Source organism: Rhinolophus sinicus, chromosome 5 (genome assembly GCF_057876585.1).
Source record: "Rhinolophus sinicus isolate RSI-liver-muscle chromosome 5, RSI-T2T, whole genome shotgun sequence".
NCBI lineage: Eukaryota > Metazoa > Chordata > Mammalia > Chiroptera > Rhinolophidae > Rhinolophus > Rhinolophus sinicus.
The window spans coordinates 35,762,629-35,786,004 of NC_142505.1; the positions used below are offsets into that span (position 1 = coordinate 35,762,629).

Below are 23,376 nucleotides of genomic sequence, written 5' to 3' on the forward strand. Positions count from 1 at the left end.
ACTAAGACTGAAAAGACAACTTGAAGCTGAACGGCACCCTCCACAACTAAGATTGAAAGGACAACTTGACTTGGAGAAAAGTCCTGGAAATACACACTGTTCCCCAATAAAGTCCTGTTCCCCTTCCCCAATAAAATCTTTTTTTAAAAAAATGTAGTTGGGTATTGAAATTTTAAAAAAAGGGGGGAGACATGTGCACCCATTAGGGACATGTGCACCCATTTGTTCAATGCAGCATTTCTTACAATAACCAAGTTATAATCAAGTTATAGAGGTAACCTGGATTTCCATCAATGGATGAATGGATAAAGGGGTGGTACATATATACAATGGAATGTTACTCGGCCATATAAAAAGAATGAAATCTTGCCATCTGCAACAACATGGATGGACCTAAAGGGTATTGTGCTAAGCGGAGCAAGTCAAAGAAAGAAAGACAATGCCATACGATTCCACTTATAATGTGGAATCTAAAGAACAAAATAAACTGACAAACAAAACAGAAACTCATAGATACAGAGAATATTTTGAGGATTGCCAGATGGGATAAAGGTTGGGAAGATGGATGAAAAAGGAGATGGGATTAAGAAGTACAAATTGGTAGTTACAAAGTAGTTGTGAGGATGTATAGTACAGCAAGGGGAACAGAGTCAATAACACTATAATAACTACGTATGGTGTCAGATCAGTACTATACTTATCAGGGTGATCACTTTGTAAGTTATATAAATGCCTAATCACTATGTTGTACACCTGAAACTAACATAATCTTGTATGTCAATTGTAATTGGAAAATACAAATTTTAAAGTTTTTGCTATAAAACTCGTGATCAAAATATTGTAATTTCTGTGAGCCCACTTTAAAAAAAATTAAAGATAGTATTTACAGGAAAAAAATCAAATATGTAATAAATCTAACAAAAGATATGCATAACTTTGTTCCACAGAGCTATAAAAGATATCATTTATCCCCGCCCTCAAAATGATCTAAAGCAAAAATGCAATCCCAATGAAATCCCAACAGGTTTTGTAGCTTAGCTGGTGGTTTTGTTTTCTTTGTTTTGAGAAAGTGACAAGCTAGTTCTAAAATGCATGGAAATGCAAAAGACTACAAAGTCTTGCAAAAGAGTAAGGTAGGAAGATCTGCTTTTGGATAGTCACACTTTTCATGAAATTCAAGACAATAATACTAATGCAAGGATAGACAAAGAAACGAATACGAAGTCTGACAATTAAGTTTGAGAACTTGTTGCAATGATGTTGCTAACCTTTTTTGATATCAAAGGGATTATTCATTATAAATTTGTACCAACTGGACATTTAACCAAGTTTACTCTTTGAAAGTGCTGAAAAGACTGTATGAAAAAGACAAAAACGACCTGAACTTTTCGCCAACAATTCATGGCTCTTGCATCACAACAATGCACCAGCTCACACGGCACTGTCTGTGAGGGAGCTTTAGTCAGTAAATAGCTGTATTGGAACACCCTCCCTACTCACCTGATCTGGCCCCCAATGACTTCTTTCTTTACCTGAAGACAAAGGAAATATTGAAAAGGAGACATTTTGATGACATTCGGGACATCAAGAGTAATACGATAGCTCTGATGGCCATTCCAGAAAGAGTTCCAAAATTGCTTTGAAAGGTGGACTAGGCACTAGCGTCGGTGCATAGCTTCCCAAGGGGAGTACTTTGAAGGTGACCATACTGATATTCAGCAATGAGGTATGTAGCACTTTTGCTAGGATGAGTTCATGAACTTAATTGCCCAACCTTGTATAACACGATGAAAGCCCAGTGACAAACCATGCATATATGCACATGAATTATAAAAAGAGGACGCTGCAGAACAATGGAAAAGGTTTTTGATTTTTTTTTGTTTGATTATTCATAAATTGTGCTGGGACAATTGGATATCCATATAAAAAAAAAGTTAAAACGTGGCCTAACACTACACACACACAAAAATTATTTCCAGGTGAAGTACATACTTAAATAGTAAAGGTAATTAAAGCTTCTAGATGAATATAGGAGAGTAACTTCATTACCTCCAAGTGGAAATTCTTTTAAGCACAGCACAGAAAGTACTAAACATAAAGGAAAAGACTGATAAATTTAACTATATAAGAACTTCTCTTCAGGCCATAACCACCACCTTCCAGTAATTCACCAAAACGACCAACACAAAGGGAAAGAGAGGCACCCGCTATATGTTCTCTAAGCCTTTTAGAAAACAGAGTTGTTCTCTGGCCACATACACGCGAATCTACGAGAAAAGTGGTATTGTAGGTATCAAGGGAATAGGCACTGTTCAAAAAGGAACACCCCGCAAGTGTTACCACGGCAAAACTGGAAGAGTCTACAATGTTACCCAGCATGACGTTGGCATTGTTATAAACAAAGGGCAAAATTCCTGCCAAGAGAATTAATGTATGTATTGAACATAATAAGCACTCTAAGACCCAAGATAGCTTCTGAAATGCGTCAAGAAAAATGATTAAAAACAAAAAAAGGGGAAGCCAAAGAGAAAAGTACCTGGGTTCAAAGAAATGCCGGCCGGCTCCACCAAGAGAACTACATCTTGTGAGAACCAATGGAAAGAAGCCTGAGCTGCTGGAACCCATTCCCTATGAATTCAAGGCATGATAAGTATAAAAATAAATAAATAAACCTCTGTACTATTAAAAATATTTATCTTAATTGAGTAGAGGTGTGGTGTCCCCTCCCCCAAAGAAACACTTAAAGAAAACTTCTGTGTCTTAAAAAAAACTTCTCTGTACCAAAAGGTACCATTTAAATAAATACCACTTTAAAATAAAAGTAGACATTTAAATTTTTTTCTACATCTCACTCTTTAAAAGGAGTAAATTCTTAGCAAAGAATTGTTACTAAAGGATTAAGGTATGATAAGAGAAATATGTTTATCTTTAAAATGTCTAGGATTTGCTTCAAAGTAATATGGGAGAGAGGGGTGTGAGTATCGACATAGATGAAATAAGACTGGACAACAATTCGGAAACCAGGTGATAATTATGTGAGGATTCACTAAACTATACTGTCTTCATCTGCACGTTTTAAGTTTTCCATAATTAAACATTTTTAATAAAGTTAATAAAGTTTGACCACTGTTCTACGGAATGCTTTGTCTTGCTGTACTGAAATTTTTCAAGTAATCACATTCACCTAGTACAAATCCAAGTTTTTAAACATTCAGCATTATATTCCTATATCTGACATAAGTAAGATTTTAATATTTTTTTCTAGCTGGAGTAGTAAACTCCTGTAATGCTGAGTCTTGTTCACTGATAGCAGCTAATGTCACGTGTGGTATTGAAATCTAATCAGACATCCTAAACCAGTTAAAAAGAAGAGGCAAGCTGAAACCCTCATACATCGATAAGCAGAAATGAAAAGTGGTGCAACCATTTTGGAAAAGTCTGGCAATTTCTTAAAGTGTTACACATTAATTTACTATATAACCCAGCAATTCCATTCCTAGGTATCAACAGAAAAGAAATGAAAGTATGTCTACACCAAGACTTGTACGCTAATGTTCATGGCAGCATTATTCACAATAGCCAAAAAGTGGAAACAACCCAAATGGTCCATCAACTGGTGAAAGGGTAAACAAAATATAATACTCTTCAGCAATAAAAAGGAAAGTACAAAAACATGCTACAATATAATCATCCTCAAAACATTATGAGAAAGAGCCAAACACAAAACACTGTACAGCATATGATTCCATTTATATGAAATGTCCAAAAAGGGCAAATTCATAGATACAGAATACAAACCAGTAGTTGCCTAGTTATGTGAGAAGTGACTGCAAAGGTCGCAGAATTTCTTTTGGGGTGATGAAAATACTCTAAAATTGGGGTGATGGTTGCAGTTTTGCAAATTGACTAAATATCACTGAATTGATACACTTAAAAACAAGAGCACTTTATGTTACATAAATTATACCTTAACATATCTATGAATGAGAAGGAAGTGAAGGCAAGGAGGAGCAGGACAACTATAATGCCTCTGGGATGATGGATGAATGGATAGATGGATCTCAAAGAAGGAACTTGACCAAAGTCTCAGCTGGCAGCCAATACTGAAATCCAGGCTTGACTACAAAAATCCATATTCTTCCTACATCCAGAAGTCAGGGAGCACAAGAACACAAGAAGCAATATACAGAGGGTGCCAAAAAAATGTATACACATTTTAAGAAAGGAAAACTGTATTAAAATTGTAACACTCTATACTAACAACAAAAGATGAATACAAGTCATGTTTGACTTCTGCAATTACAAGAGGTGCTCAAAGTGGTTACCATCAGCGTCCAGACACTTCTGATTACAGCGAACTACTGCTTGAGCAATGTTGACCCAAGTGTCCACTTGTATGTATTTTTTTGTATCTTACTCAACTTTGCGAGGATAAATTCAATCCACTAGTGAAGCAGTACATGGGACACAGAAAAGGTTCTTTTGAAACTGAGGTTAAGTTACAGTGAGAATTAAGTTAGGAGAAATCAAACCTGAGAATGAATACACAAAATTCAAACAAAGTGGCATGGGAAGCAGGATTCAGATCTTGTCCGGGACTATATGAAAGCTGAAACCAAATTAATAGTGAGGAGTGTTCAAACAAATTAAATTCAGCAGTCTGTCTCCAGCACTGTCCCTGGAAAGAGTGTCCTGGCCCAGTTCAGCTGTAGAGCACTTATCAGGCTACCACAGCTCAGTAATACTGACACTAAGATGATCCAACTCACTCTGAATTCATTCCAGGTGTACTGGTCAATGTTCAGATTATAATCTGTCTTCCTAAAGGAGGACAAGGCACTGATTGGTGACCACAGGCAGTGCCCACCTCATTTGACAATTACATTTCTCAATGTACGAATATATCAATAATCTGACATGCTGGTTTACACTTCAGACTTGAAATCACCTAAAACCTAAATCACTCTTAGTGTAAATAAAAACTGAACTTCTAAACATATCAATTTTGAGAACCAGAGTCTGGTATGTAGTTCATCAGTGCCTACCACACTTGAGAACTGACTCATTAGGCAGTCAGCCTTCCCTAGAGACACGCTTTCTGCCCCGCTGCATGCCTCTGAAACCTGGAACTTGTATTTCATTTCTTTTATAAACTGGATGGATATTGCTTAGAAATCTGAAAATGTACAAAACATCCCCTTAAAACGACAAATGCTTATATTCTTATTTCATAGTTTACAGAGGACTGTTACAGTAGCTCTACTAGCCAACATCCTCTGGGATGACCAGGACATAGTACATACTTACTCGCAATACAAGTGAGGTAGTGAGGTAAAAGTAATTTATAAAAGGACATGCTGCTAATAAACAGACTAACCTGGATTAGAATCCAGGTCTTTGGCCTTCAAATACAGTAGTTCCTTCTACCTCAGACACTGCCAAGTGTCTAAAAGGCCAATCACGTAAAACCAAGAAAGCCTATGCTTCTGCCAGGAAAACCAATGATTCTTTTCTGCAGTCTTATGAGCAGTCAGAGAAATATAAGAAAGGTAATCTTACAGGGATCAGGACATACTATAATAGAGAAAAATGCTCAAATTTGAATAAAGGAGGGAAATAAAAACTTTATACACAATACCAAAGGAAGTATTAACAGAACCAAATAGTTCAATTTGGAACCAAATAAGAATTTTAATTTTATATGTAAATAAAGACAAAGAAGTCCCTTGTTTTATAATCTTGTTAGAAAACCTAATTTTTTATTTATTTAATTGGGGGGTATTCTTTATCAAAAGGAATGAAACTGCTTATAGATAGGGAGGTGTGAACTTTAGTGTTTTAGTTCCATTAACAAGTGGTATTAAGAAGTATACTATGACCCAGCAATTCCACTCTAGGCATATGTATTTAAAAGAAATGAGGAGGTATGTTCACCAAGAGACTTACACAAGAATGTTCACAGCAGCCTTAACATAATAGCCCAAAACTGAAAATAATCCAAATGCCCACGAATGAAAGAATGGATTGATACATTCTGATATATTCATTCAGCAGAAAATTAAACAGCAATTTAAAAAAGAATTGCTGATACAAGCCACAATATGGACACATCTCACAGACGTCGTGTTAAGCAAAAGAAGACAAACTACAAAATTAACTGATGCAGGGGGAAGTTGGAACAGGTGTGGGGGAATAGGAGGGAGAGATAATTGAGAAGAGATATAGAGAACCTTTCCGGGGTGCTGGAAAAGTTTTGTATCTTGATCTTGGAGGTGGTTACACGGGTAAAAATCTATCAGGCTTATAAGGAGTGTACTTTATGTATTAATGTTATACTGCAATAAAAAAGTTGGCATATTTATTTAGAACCTTTTAAACAACACAGAACTTCCTTTAATTTTAAATTTTAAAACACAAAACTATTCCAAGAATGTAGCTATATTTGAAAAAGTGATTTCATACTAAAATTAGCCCAAGGCAGATTCAACCAAAATGATCAAAGATACATCTTTCAAATTTTGCTCTAAAATTTCTTAGTTTACTGGGTGCCTCCAAGGGTTGGGCAGAAGAAAATGTCAGAGTAATCTCTATCTAGCTTGATTTCAATCATTTCAACATCTTCCAGAAACAAAATAATGATTAAATCCAAGTTTCTCAATGAATAGATACGATCCACTGAGAAATAAAGAGAAAGCGATGAAGTAACGGGGCTATAGGAGAGGAGAAGTCTTTAAATAACTATGAGAAATGAGAAAGAACTAATTAGAAACAAGAAGGATTACCAGGTAATGCTGAGGGTCCAATTAAGATTGGAGAGCATGAATATTTAATGGCTCCAGTCTGCAAAGTTCTGACTTTCTTCAGACGTGTGCAGCAGCTCGGACCCAGGTAGGTAAAAATCATACAGATAAACTGATCTGTAGTTGAGTATTGGTTACACAGATAAAATAAAGACAAAAGTACAAAGCAGGTTCAACATATTTCAAAAGTTAAAAAAGATTCCAGGCTAGATAAGAAAATTAACACTTTGTAAGTGGGCATTTTCCCGCCAAATTGCGTCGTAACGCGGGGCTTTTTTGACATTTTCTCGCCAAAATTAGACTTGCCGTAAAATATTCATATCTTTCGATCTATTTGGTATTTTTCTATGAAACTTTCAGTGTTTTAGTTTTAAAAGAGGTCTCTATTTATTTACTTTGCAAAATTTTTGCCGGTTCCAACTAGAGGCAATATGACGAGTTTACTCGTTTCCCGCAAAAAATGTGTTAAGAAAGGAGGGGGACAAAAGAAGTGTCAAAGGACTAAAGGGCTCTATAAGCTTGAAAGAAACTATCAATATCTACAGTCAGAAAAATAAAAAACTTCAACATGTAAAAGTTCATAAATAGGTATTTAAAAGCAAAGTACCATTTCTTATTATTTTAGAAAATGGAATGCTCCTGCCTAACAAATCAAATTTCCTTTGTTTAGGGAACTAAAAAACTTCCAAATGAAATGGGTCAAATGTTTAAGGTATCACAATTGCAAATCTATATGTTCCTCAACATTTCTATGTAAATCCAATGATATTTTTCCACTAATATTTTGAATCAACTGCAGAAGCTTCCAAATTACTAGTGAATCAGTGAAACATTACCAAAAATCTTACCATAAGCAAATCAGTCACCCACACATCAATATACCACCCTTTAAAAAATAAGAATTTTTTTAAAAATGTGTTATCATTTTTTTTAAATGTGTTTAAAGTGAGATCATAGAAGAAAAGAACTATTTCTATTTCCAAGCTCTGTCTACATTGACAAAATCCAAACAAGATGGCATGGGAAGCAGGACCCAGTTTCTAGAATAAAACTGATCAGCAACAATATGTAACGAATGCATGCATGAATGACTAAAGTAGAAAGAAAGAAGATGGCTGAAAAGGTTTAGGAAGAAATCAATAAAGGAATTATCTGAGTCTCCATCAAGCTGGCTAATGCTCCTCATTCACCACACCCCTGAAACCCCACCCTGACCAACTTCCGGGCACACCTAAGCCGCTTATGGTGGCTTTTTCGTACAAATCACCTGCTGTGGCTCATGCTGCAGACTTTCCTAGGGTCTCTCAAAGATTCACAGAAACCAGACAAGCAGCATCTGGCTTGAGCAAGTCGGGAACCTCTTTCTGAGCCGCCTTAAGCCCAGCACTAGTGGCAGTCAGCCTTGGTTCGTGGCTTGGCCTCTCCAGGCATTTCCAAGCACGGCACAGGCATAAATCTGCAGATCATTTAGTAGCTCCTGCCGGGTGGCCCCAGGTGGGGAACAGGCTGCAGATGAACTTGACCTGGAGCAGGTCCTCTCCCAGGTGGCCCTGGGCCTGGAGTGCCCAGTGGCCAGCTTTGAAACGAGCTGGAGCATGACCCAGACACCTCTAAGGACGAGACACCCAAAAGGCGAACTGGGCAGGCACCACAGTCCTGCTAAAGCAGATCCTGCTCTGCAGGGTCAGTCCCTGCACCACAATTCCTCAACTATAATCACAGCTAGTCCTCACAACCAATGAGGCCAAAGGTCAATCCTTCCCACTGATGTGCAAGTAGCAACCAAGGCTCAACCACAACAGCAAGGCACACACAACCCACACAGGACACACACCAGGAGTGTGCAGCTCAGGTGACCAGGACGAATGTGCCACTGAGCCCCACAGCAAATCTACTATGTAAGGCCACTCTACAAAGACCAGAAGACCTAACAGCCCTTCCTTGTACAAACACAGGGAGACAGCCAAAATGGGGAGACAAAGAAACATGTCCCAAATAAAAGAACAGAACAAAGCTTCAGAAAAGAACTAAACAAAATGGAGACAAGTAATCTACCAGACACAGTTCCAAACACTGGTTATAAAGATGCTCAATGATCTCAGGGAAAACTTCGATAAAGAAATAGGAAACATAAAAATGAACATAGAAAACAAAAAAGAACCAGTCAGAAACAAAGAATGAAAATGAAAAATACATTACAGGGAATCAACAGATTAGATGAAGCAAAGGATCAAATCAGCAATTTAGAAGAAGGTAGCAAAAAACATCCATTCTGAACAGCAAAAAGAATAAAGAATCCACAAAAATGAGGACAGTTTAAGGGTCCTCTGGGGCAATATCAAGCATACCAACATTCACATTATAGGGGTACCAGAAGAAGATAGAGAGCAAGCAATTGAAAATTTATTTGAAGAAATAATGAAGGAAAATTTCCGTAACCTGGTGAAGGATATAGATATACAAACCCAAGAAGCACAGAGAGTTCCAAACAAGATGAACCCAAAGAGACCCACACCAAAACATGTCATAATTAAAATGCTAAAAGTTAAAGACAAAGAATCTTAAAAGCAGCAAGAGAAAAACACTTAGTTACCTACAAGGGAGCTCCCATAAGACTGTCAGCTGATTTCTCAACAGAAATTTTGCAGGCCAGAAGGGATTGGCAGGAAATATTCAAAGTGATGAAAAGCAAGCACTTACAACCAAGATTACTCTACCCAGCAAAGCTACAGAATTGAAAGACAGATAGGGGCTCCTAAACAAGAAAAAGCTAAAAGAGTTCACCATTACGAAACCAGTGTTACAAGGAATCTTAGAGGAACTTAAGATGAAAAACAAATCAAAAATATGAATAAAATGGGAACAACTGCATACCTATCAACAATTACTTTCAATGTAAATGGATTAAATGCTCCAATCAAAAGAAGAGCGTGCTGAATGGATAAGAAATCAAGACCCTTACATATGCTGCCCACAAGAGACTCACTTCAGATCGAAAGATACACACACACTGAAAATAAAGGAATGGAAAAAGATATTTCATAAAAATATAAATGAAAAACAAACAAAAAAGCTGGGGTAGCAATACTTACCTTAGACCAAATAGACTTTAAAACAAAGACTATACCAAGAAACAAAGGAGGACGTAGTAATCCCACTTCGGGTATTTATCCGAAGAAACCCAAAATGCTACTTCAAGAGGCCGTGCTCATCCATATGTTCATTGCAGTATTATTTACAATAGCCAAGATATAAAGACAACCTGAGTGTCCCTGAATGGATAAAGAAGAGGTGGTATATACATACACTGGAATATTACTCAGCTATAAAAAAGAATGCTATTTTGCCATCTGCAACAATATGGATGGACCTAGAGGGTATTGAGTTGAGTGTGGTAAGTCAGACAACGAAAGACAAATGTCACATGATTTCACTGGTATGGGAAGCTTCTGACCATCTACTGTATGTAGTTCACCTAATTCTAGCATATATTCCCCCCCCCCCTTATTTTAATATCTAAAGAACAAAATAAGCAAACAAAACAGAAACGAACTTGCAGATACAGGGAACATTTTGATGGCTGCCAGATGGGAGAGGGGTGGGAGGTGAAAAAGGGGAAGGGATTAAGAAGTACAAATTGGTTGTTACACAGTAGTCATGGGGATATAGGTATAGCATTAAGGAACATGGTCAATAATAGTGTAATAACTATGCCAGGTGTCAGATGGGGACTAGATCTATCAGGGCAATAGATGGGAGGGAGATTGAGGGCAGGGTTAAAATGAAGGGATTAAGGAATACAAATTAGTTGTTATAAAATAGTCATGGGAATGTAAAGCATAGGGAATATAATCACTAGTATGGTAATAACTATGTATAGTGCCACGTGGGTACTGTCGACTAACACTAATGACGTACACCTAAAATTAATATTATATGTTACATTTTAATAAAAATCTTCAAAAAATAAAAAATACAAAATAAAACCAAATTTAAATATATATATACACACACACACACGAGTATTTGTCTATAGCTTACTCTGTACTAAATGTGCTGCTAGTACTGACCTACACCCTCAAAACAAACATATCAGAGTTTCATTGCTTTAATTTCATCACTTAGCTTACATATATTGCCTAAGAACTATTTCTTAGTTCTTAAAAATCATTCTCTTTAGCCATTCTTTCAACAAATTCTACCACTGAACAACGCATTTCAAATACAAATTTTCTCCGCCAGTGATCTCCCTCAAAAGGTGAGTTTCCATAACAGAAATTATTCTTACTGTTAACACTAGTACTATCAGTAACGCTATTCATCCACTTATACCCATATCACATGTTAAATGGGCTGGTATGAGAAGCTTCTCACCATCTACTGTAGTTCACCTATTCTAACACGTATATCCCCCCCTTTATTTTAACATTTCCGAGATAAAAATGCGTCTTACAATCAATAGCATTTTATAATTGTGCTGGACAGACAGCATTTAAACATAGCTGTCATTGTTCATCCAGTCACAGCTGTTAACCTTGTATTAACTGAGTTATTTGCATTGTTAGTGTCATGCATGTTGAGTTTAACTACCTTTAAAATGTCTGCTAAAATATTCTATAATTTGGCATTAAAACAAAAAGTTACTGTGCACAAAGGTACAAAAATCGAGATTAGCAAATCAAATATTCATTATTGTTCATAATAATCCCAATTCCATGTTTCCTTACAAAGCAACAATAAAGTGACTTACGGGATATGAGAACAACAATAAGTAGATAAAGCTGTATTGTTTTGTTACTAAGATACATGCAAAAGGATAGCCTATCACATACCAACCAATGCAAATAAAGGCAAAAGAAACTGCCAAATCTCTGGGCATAGATAAAAGATTTCGAAGCAAGAAGTGGCTGGTTGCAACCAATTATAGACTGCACAGGCATGTAGCACGTTACCTTCTCATTGTACTAAAATAGTGTTGCCTTCTATTAAAGGCAACTCAGGTTCCATGAATTAAGATTGTAAAACTCAGGACCATTCATTCTTTGTCTTCCCTGTAGTCTTCCCCATTTTAGGATGCACCATCTCCGCTCAATTATTAAAGTCCGAAACCTGGAGATCATCCTTAACTCATCCCTTTCCTTCATTGTCTACGCTATCTCTAAAACACATACAGAATGAGAACACTTCTCTTATTTACCTCTATTACAACCATGGCCCAAAGCACTATCATCTGTTACCTGGACAGTGCAAAAACCTAATCCTCCCCTTTCATTCCACCCCCACCACAATCCAATATTCACACAGCAGTTAAAGCAGAAGTTCTCAAACTGGGCACTACTGACATTTGGGGCCAATAATTCTTTGTTAGGGCTTATCTGTGCACTGAAGAATGTTTAGCAGCATCCCTGGCCTCTACCCACTAACACCATCACCCCCAGTTGTGACAACCAAAAATGTTGGCAGATATTGCCAAATGTCCCCTGGGAAGCAAAATCACCTGCAGTTGAGAACCACTGTGTTAGAACAATATTTTTTAAATGTTCCACTGCATAAAACACTCCAATGGTTTCTCATTTTACTTATAATAAAATCTGCACTCCCTAGAGTCCTTACTAACCCGAACGTAACTTACACAATCCAGATTCTGGCCTACCTCTCTAATCCCATGTGATGCTACTACACTCGTCCTGCATTATGCTCCTTCCAGTCACTATGACTTTCTCACTGTTCCTAAAATACCACAGCCATTTCTGCTATAGAGCTTTTACCTTTGTTCTTCCTGGGCCTGCACCATTTTTGCCCAGGTTCTATGCCTGTCTCAGCTAAAACATCACATCTTCAAAGATGTCTTTCCTCACTTTCCCTATTGAATGTATGTATCCCATTATTACCCATCACAGTATCCCACATTTATTCTCCCAATAGCATTGGTCACAGTAAATGATATTTTGTTTACCTGATTACTGACAATCTCTCACATGAAAACAAATACCTTGCCTGCATTATTTCTAGCATGTAGCCAAAATGAACAAATGTGTAACTGGAGAACCGTACGTACTAGATCAGCTGTCATCTATGATAACCTCAGCACTACTTCCATCTCATTCCCCAATTATCTATGAATATTTTCCCTTGAAGCAGAAAAGGAGAGTGGTGGGGAGAGGAAGAGCCTAACAAAGCCCTCATCTGCAAAATATCTTTGCTGTCATCATGTTCTCTGAAGGGTTGGGTGCACATTAAATGACATATGTAATGAATCTAAAACATTGGATGGGCATATAAACAGCCTGTATTCAATAAAAGATGACTAAGTATGTAAAGCACCAAGCACAATGCCTACAACAGATAACTGAAAAATTACAGTTCTCTTGCCCCTTTTAATCTTACTCTACCACTAGCTTGCCCTGAATGTGGTAAAAATGGAATTCTATACCTAAGATAACCTCACCTTCTGGGCCTCCAGGAATATAACATACTAAGTGTAACACAGGTTAGTTATTCACATATGTTGACTAAGGAAAGCCAAATATCCACTAACTAAAGCCAATTCATAACAAAATGACCTCAGAAATACATTTCAATTAGTTTTGGTAAATAAAATAACTATACAAGCATACCTCAGGAACATTGCAGGTTCAGTTCCAGACCATTAGAATAAAGTGAGTCATAAATTTTTTGGTTTCCCAGTGGACAAAAAAATTGTTTATACTATACTGTAGTCTATTAAGTGTGCAATAGCATTTAGTCTAGAAAGAAAAATGTACATACCTTAATTTTAAAAATGCTAACCATCATCTGAGACTTGAGCAAGTCATAATCTTTGCTGGTGGAGAGTCTTGCTTCGATGTTGATGTCTGTTGAATGATCAGGGTGGTGGCTGCTGATAGTTGGGGTGGCTATGGCAATTTCTTAAAATAAAACAATGACGTTTCCCACATAGATTGATAGGTTGACTCTTCCTTTCACAAATGATTTCTCTACAGAATGCGATGTTTGATACCATATTAACTCATATTAGAAATTTCAAAATTGGAGTCAATCCTCTCAAACTCTGCTGCTGTTTTAACAACTAAGTTTATACAATATTATAAATCCTTTGTTGTCATTTCAACGATATTCACAGAATCTTCACCAGGAGTAAATTCCATCTAAAGAAAGCACTTTCTTTGCTCATCCATAAGAAGTAACTCCTCATTTTTTAAAGTTTTATCATGAGATTACAACAATCCAGTCACATCTTTAGTCTCTGCTTCTAATTCTAGTTCTCTTGCTGTTTCCACCACATCTGCAGTTACTTCCTCCGCTGAAGTCTTGAACCCCTCAAAGTCATCCAAGAGGGTTCGAATCAACTTCCTCCAAACTCCTGTTAATGTTGATATTTTGACCTCTTCCCATGAATCACGAATGTTCTTCATGGCATCTAGAATGGTGAATCCTTTCCAGAAGGTTTTCAATTTACTTTGCCCGCATCCATCAGAGTAATCACTCTCTATGGTAGCTACAGCCTTACAAAATGTATTTCTTACATAACATGACTTGAAAGTCAAAACTACTCCTCGGTTCATGGGTAGAAGAATGGATGTTGTGTTACAGGACACAAAAACAACATTAATCTTATTGTACATCTCCATTAGAGCTCTGGGGTGACCAGGTGCATTGTCAACGAGCAGTGGATTTTGAAAGGAATCTTTCTTTCTGAGTAGAAGGTCTCAACAGTGGGCTTAAAACATTCAGTAAACCACATTGTAAACAGATGTGCTGTGATTCAGGCTTTACTATTCCATGTATAAAGCACAAGCAGAGTAGAGAGATAAAGCATAATTCTTAAGGGCGCTAGGATTTTCAGAATGGTAAATGACCGCTGGCTTCAACTTAAAGTCATCAGCTGCATTAGCCCCTAACAAGAAAAATCAGCCTGTCCTTTAAAGCTCTGAAACCAGGCATTGACTTCTCTCTAGCTATGAAAGTCCTAGATGGCATCTTCTTCCAATATTAGGCTTTTGTCTACATTGAAAATCTGTTTAGTGTAGCCACCTTAATTATCTTAGCTAGATCTTCTGCAAAACTTGCTGCAGTTTCTATATCAGCACTTTCATGTTATAGAGACTTCTTTCTTTAAACCTTATGATCTAACCTCTGGTAGTCCAAACTTTTCTCCCATAGCTTCCTTACCTCTCAGCCTTCATAGAATTGAAGAGAATTAGGGCCTTACTCTGGATTAGGCTTTGACTTCACGTAATGTTGTGGCTGGTTTCATCTTCTACCTATGCAGAACACCAAACTTTCTCCGTATCAGCAGTAAAACTGTTTTGCTTTATCATTCGTGTGTTCACTGGAGTAGCATTTTTAATTTCCTTCAAGAACGTTTCTTCTGCATGCACAACTTGGCTAACTAATTAATTAGTGCAAGAAACCTAGCTTTCGGTCTATCTCAGCTTTCAACCTACCTCAGCTTTTTACATGCCCTCCTCACTAAGTTTAATCACTTTTAGTTTTTGATTTAAAGTGAGAGACGCATGACACTTCCTTTCACTTGAACACTCTAGGGTTATTAATTGCCCTAATTTCAGTATTATTGTGTCTCAGACAATAAGGAGACCCAAGGAGAAGGAGAGAGAAGAGAAACAATTGGTTCATGGAGCAGTCAGAACACCCACAATATTTATAGATTGAGTTTGCCGTCCTACATGGCTATGGTTCGTGGCACCCAAAATAATTACAACAGTAAAATCAAAGATCATTGATCAATGGTCACCATAACAAATACAGTAATAATGAAAAAGTTTGAAATATTGCAAGAATTACCAAAATGTGACACAGACATGAATTGAGCAAATGCTGTTGGAAAAATGATGCCAATAGACTTGCTCAACACTGGGTTGCCACAAACCTTCAACTTAGAAAAAGCGCAATACTGCAAAGTACAATAAAGCCAAGGGCAATAAAACAAAGTTTGCCTGTATTAACATTCAATTTCTGAACTCAGCTTTAAATTAACCTTTGGGGGGAAAATAGAAGTTACTGTTTAACAATATCAGTGTTGATTAGTAAAAATACCTACTACATCTAATACAAGTTTACTTACAGAAAATAAAATAGTAAACTAAGTTCATGATTATACTTAAATACAAACAAAGGGCAAAGTACTAAAAACTAAAAAAATCTACACAATTTTTAGTTAATAATTAGAATAAAATGATTTAAATTCCTTTTTAACACTGTTTCTGACAACATTCTATATATGCATTTGAGGGTTTGAGATAAGTGACAAAAGAGTATATTATAAAGGGGAACATAAAGGAAGCCAGACAGACTGCCACGGTCTGAATCTCATTCTGCTACCTACTATCTATGTGACCTCTGGAAAATCCCTTAACTTCTCTGTGCCTCAGTTTCCTCATCTGTAAACTGAGACTTAACAATAGTACCCACCTCACAGGGTTGCTGTAAGGATTACCTAAATTAATATATGTAAAACGCTTAGAACAATACCTGGTACATAAGAAGTACTGTTAGCTATTATTATATAATATTATTGTACTGCTGTTAACTACCGTATTATCATATTGTTTCTTTGCATCATTGTGGTTAATAGCTACCATACCAGACAGCACACATACAAAACATTTTCACTTTCAACAGCAGAAAGTTCTATTAAACAGCACTGTATCAATATATAGGATAGTTAGAATGCCTGGTGAGATAATGCAAGTGCTAAGAAAAAAACACTCTAAACAAAGTATTTTTTAATTTAATTAACATTGACATGTAATGAAAAACATGTCAAAGGAGAATGAAATTGTCTCTTATATAAGGATCTCTATTCTGAGAGATAACCAAACAAATGGATGCTTTTATTCCCTATTAAACTCTCTCCCTCAGCAAACAGTACCATGCTTAAAAAGGGAATTATTAACTACATTCAGATATAATTACCGTGCTTCCCCGAAAATAAGACCTAGCTGGACAATCAGCTCTAATGCGTCTTTTGGAGCAAAAATTACCATGAGACCCAGTACTGTATTATATTATACCTGGTATTACATTGCATTATATTATGTTATATTATACCCAGTCTTATAGTAAAATAAGACCGGGTCTTACATTAATTTTTGCTCCAAAAGACGCATTAGAGCTGATTGTCCGACTAGGTCTTATTTTTGGGGAAACACAGTATCAACATATTAAAAACAAATTTATGATACAGTAATATATATGCTTCTTTAACACAGTAAATAAAAAAACCTATAGGTAGATATAACAATAACTTTTTTTTTTTTTTTTTTTTTAAGGAGGACAGAGCTCACAGTGGCCCATGCAGCGATTGAACCGGCAACCTTGGTGTTATCAGCACCACGCTCTAACCAACTGAGCTAACCGGCCACCTCCATACCCTAATTTTTAAAGTACTGATTAGGATAAAAACATTTTTTTGAGATATCTGCAACATCTTTAATTTAATATTTCTGATTTCTATTGGTAACAAAGCACAGGTACTGCTAACACAATTGTGATTTGTTGTCTACATTCAAAAACCAAAGGAAACGCTAAATCTCACTTAGAGGTTAGTAAAATAAAGATTATTTCCTCATTTAAGGTTATGAAACCTGGGTAAAAAAAAAAAAAAAAAAGACTGCTTAAGAGACTAGACGTTAGAGTCACAAAAACCTACACTCAAACCCACCACTTCCTAGCTAGGTAATATAGGGAAAATGTACTTAATCTCTCTATTTGACCTGTGAAATGGAAATAATTCCTAAGTGAGATTGCTGTGTTAATTATCATCATGCTATTCGACACAGTATTTGACACATTCTCAAACATGTACACTACTACAATCATTAACCAAGTTTGGTCAGTTACATAGTTCACAACCCTCAGTATACATCAGAAACTCAGAGATTTGGTGTGATTTGGTCCGGAGTAGATCCCAATCATTGGCATATTTTTTAAGTTCCCAAGCGATTGTAATGCACAGCTACTGGCCTAAGGACAAAGTTCAAACTCTTTAGTTTGGCACACCAGACACTCTGGTCACTGCTTACAGTTCTACATCTTAATCACTCCTCCAGTTACTCCATGCTCTGAACACACACTTAACTAATGCTTTCAAGAAGTAGGCTTTATGTAGTAGTGGCTCTCAAACTCAGCCTGCATCAGAATTATCTGAAGAACCTGTTAAAACACAAATTACTGGTCTCTATCTCCAGAATTTCTAATTCAGTCCAACTGGGGTGAGGTCCAAGGACTTGCATTTCTAGCCAAGTTCCCAGGTAATGCTGACACTGCTGGTGCAGGGGTCAAAGTTTCAGAACCAACTGGCAACATTAGATCACAACACTGCCCTTTGCATTCACCTGCCAGGCCATTCCCATCTCCATCATCCCACTCTTGCCTAGCTAACTTTCACAGGATTTATTACCTACTATAAAACTTGGATACAAAAAAACACACTATAGAATGTTCTTAATGGTACACTAATGCACAAGGTAGATATCTGCTAGCATACACAAATTCTTTTTAAGAAATAGGAAAATAAAGGCCTCCTTTGGGCATCAGAAAGTGCATTAGACAGTGAATTAGAAAAATATGAAAAAACAAATGGACACTTTGTCAAGCAGATAAAATCTGATTTCAGCCCCACCAACTCCCTTGGCCAGACACCTTTATGCAGAGCACCAATTCCACAATCAATCATGGCAGCCCTGGTACAGCATACCACTAAAACACAAAGGAAGATCACTTAGACCAACCCTGGATTTGAGGAAAGGAAAAGGGGGCAATCAGGAAAGGATTTTTGGAGAAGGTATCACCTAAGTTGTAAGTCGTGAATCGCCTCTTCTGTATATCACAAAACTATGCTTTAATGTCTTTTACCAACAGTGTATGGCTCATTGTAGATGTTCAATAAATGTTTGAATAACTTATAATGAATACAATTATATGAAAGCATTTATTAATCTCTTTCTCGCCAAATAAAGCAGCAAACACACACCCAAAGCTTCACCAAAAACTACAAATACTATCTAAATATTAATGTAATTGATCTCTACCCTTATCAGCGGGAGGAAAGCATGAATTATTGGATTAACCAGTTGGAAGATGAGAGGCAATAGGAACCTGCTGATAAGACTTAGGTTTTTCAAAACTAAAGACTTTCAAATCAAACACTGCATTACCTGACTCAGAGTCAATTTCCTAATTATTTCAACAGAGACTAAAAATGTTAAAGGGATCTTAGAAACGAGGTCCAAGACACTAATTTGCAATGATTATAAATTCCTAACTGGGCAGGTTATGGTGGGTAGTCAAACCTCAGGCCTGTAACCTCCCTAGTTCTAACTTTGCCTTAAGCAAGCCCTGTCCATTGTTTTTGTGCATAAGTTAACACAACTTTGAAATGCCTCTTTTTCAGACTACTGGGAAGCGTAACTACCCTCAAGAAAGCACATAATCTTATTAATTATCCTGTAATCCAATCCCCACCTTGGCCTTGCCTTCTCCCACCTTCATGTAATCTTCCTTACATTCCCTCTTAATTCCAAATGTATAAAAGAAACTGCAAAACTATGGAGCATCTGAGATCTTGCTTCTCACCATTGTCATCAGTTTGGCTCAAATAAACTCTTATAAAAATTCTCTACAGGTCTGGACATTTCTTATGTCAACAGACTATTAAACTGTCCCCTATACTATGACCAAACTTCTGCTACCTTCTTTGTTCCACCAATAATATCCCTGCTACACCATGTTCAAATACTACTCCTTTCCATAAGAATTCCTTCCTCACAAGCTGCTGGACCAATTAGACTACAGCAGCTGTCTGATGTAATTACTGTGTGAATCTACCTGTCCCATAACAGGTTGGATATTAAGCATTTAAATTCATTAACCTCTCCGAGAGTATCATTTCTAAAATGGGAAAAACAATAGGTATCAAAGAATTGTATAATCTTTCATTGCCTTCCTTTTTAATTTTTTAATTTTAGTTTTTATTTTTAGCTTCCTCTAACTACAATAAAATGCTTTTATAGAGGGGGGCACTTACACTGAGGTAGCAGGAATGGGAAAGAAAAAAGTGTAAAGATAGACAAAATAAAGTACAAGTAAACTTATCAAGTAGGATTATTGCCCTCAGTGCTCTCCTTGTGTGTCTAGATTCTAAAGAGGCAAATGTAACAATACTTCTTTCCCCATGGCAGGCAAAATTCTAAGAATCCTCAATGACTCACACCCCTTTATTATCCCATCCCGTGAATGTAGGTGAGATCTGTAGATATAATGGGATATAACTCTTGTGACTGTTATGTGGCAAATAAATTTTTGCATATGTATTTAAAGTTTCTAATCAATTAAATTCACCAAAAGGGAAATTATCCAGGGTGGATCTAACCTAATCAGATGAGATTTTAAAGGTTTTACAAGGGAGTCTAGAGGTCAGAGATAGAGGAAGTCAGAGACTGGTCTAGCTTGCCTAGATTAAAGCAAACAGCCACACTGTGAACTGCCAATGTGGTCACGTGGTAAGGAAATGAGAATGGTCCCTCCCTGGCCAACAGTTAGCAAGAAAACTTTAGTCATACAGCCACAAGGAAATTAATTCTGCCAGTAAGTGGTGAGCTTGGAAGATCTTGACCCTCAGACGAAAAGTGCAGCCTGACATCTTGATTTCAGCCTGGTGAGATGCTGAACTGAGAGCCTAGCTACAAGGTACCCAGATTGCTGACCTATAGAAACTATAAGATAATAAATAGATGTTCTTTAAGCTGCTAAATTTGTGGTACTTTGCTAGACATCAAAAGAAAAAAAGAGAGGAAGAAGAGGTTTCTATCTTTTTCCCCACAGTGCATTGTATCTCCTCAAAGCACTGATTATAAAGATATACAAATCCAGAATCAAGGGACAAAGATTAAAACAGTATAAAATTGCATAAATTTTTAATTTTAGCTATTTAAAAAGGGATTTTTCACACACATCTTGTAAACAACTACCATATAATTTATTATCTTTATTTTAGTGATGAGAAAAGTAAGGCTCCAGTGTGACATCCCAAAGGTCACAAACCTAGGGAATGTTTTAAGTAACTTCAGTGTTTGCCTCTACACTACAGCCCCCTTAAAGCATTAAGAGAGCCATTCAAATTAACAGTAAATGTATTACTGTCTTCAAAGAAAACTATTCTAGTAACATAACAATTTTCCAAATTTCACATCTATTTAAATATCCCTTAGCTTTGTCAGAATATCAAAACTAAAGAGGATACAGAGAAATGTTCATTCAAAAGTAGTTTGATTGTAAAAATGACCATTGGTAGATACTTGAATAAATATAAAGTACATTTCGAAAATGTAAAGCAAAAAGTTTTAACAAAACACCTGTAGGTTTTCTAGAACTTTATTTAGATAGCAAACAATTTGTAAGTATTCTCAAAAATCAAAAGCAATTAAGCAACCTTTCCAAATCTTTTAATATTCCACACCTTGGATAAATTTGTTGAGTCTGAACTCGTCATACATCATAATTATGAGAACGTGGTACAATATGTCATACAATAAACAAGTCGCTTTTATTTTCACTGTGGTGTATATTTCCCTAAGTGCTTCACCATCAAAATGTGCAATTTTCTTAAAAACACAAAAAACTAAAAGATGGAATTATATTCAAATTCCACGTAAGTTACAAATCACATAACTTTCTTTATGCCAATTCAAATACTTTAACACTAACTTTACCTGCTGAGATGCAAAATAGTCCTTTGTAGTAACAACCACGAAAAGGAATAAACTATATTTATCATCTTAACACCAATGTTAACACCAAATAATTCGCTATCGTCACATGCAAACAGCATCACGTATAAACAGCATTGTTTTGAGTCCACAAGCTTCCAACACCATCCCATCCATGATTTATATGCCTGGGGCACGATTCTCTGCAATGTGAAGAGAATCGATAACATTTCAAATGTGGGTAGAAGGGGTGACGTGACGATCTTAAAACCTGAAAATTTCTCAGTCCTCACAGCACACAAGAAGCACCCTGTTCGGACCCTGCAATCGAGGCCCCAGGTCCAACTCCAGGCACTCCAGTTTCCCAGCTCTTCACCCCGCCCCCACCCCGAGAAAGGAGGGAAAACAACTTTTATTGGTCTCATCTCCCCGGGGATTGGCAAACTAGCGGGGCAGTGCTCGGGCCTGGACACGTTTCCCAAGGAGGCCTCCGTCGGGGGCGGGGAGTGAAGATAGCGGGAAGCCAGGCTTAGACGCCCCCTTTCCCTGTCGCCAGCCCCCTGCCCCACCCCACCAAAAAGAGGCCTGGGCCGGCCGCCACGCCGAGCGACCCCCAGGCCCCTCAACCAAGGCGAGCTCGTTGTCATGTGACAACGCTGCCGCGAAAACACCGCAGAAACGCAGGGCGGCGAGCGGCGGAAGGCGTTCGCACCAGCCTGCCTCGGCCCGGCCCCACCGGGCGCTGGCGAGTCCCGAGAGTAGGGGCGGGGGGGCAGAGGGCGGGCTTGGCGGCGGGCCCGAGCGCGCCACAAAGGCGTCCGCGCCCGTCGCCGTAGTGCTCGAGCGGGCGGGGGCACAATTTTCGGGGCCCGCGGGATAAGTGAGGAGCGACGAAAGCTCCGGGGTGCCCGTCGCGCCCACAGCCGCCCCCAAGTGTGCCCGGACGGCCAGCGACCGCCGCACCCTGCACAGGCCCGCGCGGCCTCCCTCCCCCGCGCGGAGCCCGCGCCGGGCCCGCCCGCTCCCTGCTCGCGCTCTCTCGCTCTCGCTCGGCCTCCATCTTGGATCCGCGCTTTCAGCCCCCGCGCCGCTGCCGCCGCATTCCCCCTCTTTCCCGCCCCCCGCCGCCGTCGCCGCCGCCCGCACTCACCTCAGCTGCCCATCCGGGCGCCGCCGGCCGTCGACCTAGTTTCCCCCCAAAAGTCTCCGGTGTGTTATTCCCGATGTGGGGGGGTTGTTACGGGGTGGTCGCCGGGGGTTCGGGAGCGGGGGCCGCGCCTTCAACGGAGCTGCAATCCTAACCCGCCATCTGGTGGCATTTTCCACACGCCAATGGCGCCGCTGCAGACTTGGGTCCGGACCGCCCTCTGCTGGCCGCAGTGCTTATTGCCTCGCTGACGGGACCGGCCTGCCCGGAAAGGGGAGGGAGCGGAGGCGCGAGCCGAGGGCCACGGCGGGGACGCGCGCACTTTCCAATGGGATAACGCGCACGCGCACCAGCAGGGCGGGAAACGTGGCCGCTGCGTGGCGGCCCCGCCCCCGCCGGGAGCGCTAGCCTAGCTCAACCAATCGCAAGTGGCCGATACTGCTCGGAGAGGGGGCTGTGGACCTTTCGTGAGACGCCTAAGGCGGGCGGAAGGACGGCTACGTTGGCGCCTGCGCGGCCCGCTAGCTATGTTGCCGCCCGCCATTTTTGGAGCTTTTCCGAAACCTGGGAGGGAAACCCACCCCCGGCCCCTTCAACGAGGCCCCTCCCCTGGTTGCGGGACTGGCGCTCCCTTGCATCCCCGCCCGGCTGCCCCCACCCCCGCTGCCCAGGACGGAAAACGCGCAAAACCCTGCTTCCT

At 38.8% G+C, this 23,376-nt stretch overlaps 1 protein-coding gene across 2 annotated transcripts in view; it reads right to left on the reverse strand.

The window, feature by feature from the left end:
• The window catches only part of STAG1 (STAG1 cohesin complex component), a 354,275-nt gene extending 331,403 nt beyond the window's left edge, over positions 1–22,872 (reverse strand). For both annotated transcript variants that reach the window (XM_019747971.3, XM_019747962.3), the window contains exon 1: positions 22,680–22,872. The gene's annotated coding sequence lies outside the window, so the exon portion shown is untranslated. The remainder of the gene's footprint in view (positions 1–22,679) is intronic.
• Between the last annotated feature and the right edge of the window lie 504 nt (positions 22,873–23,376).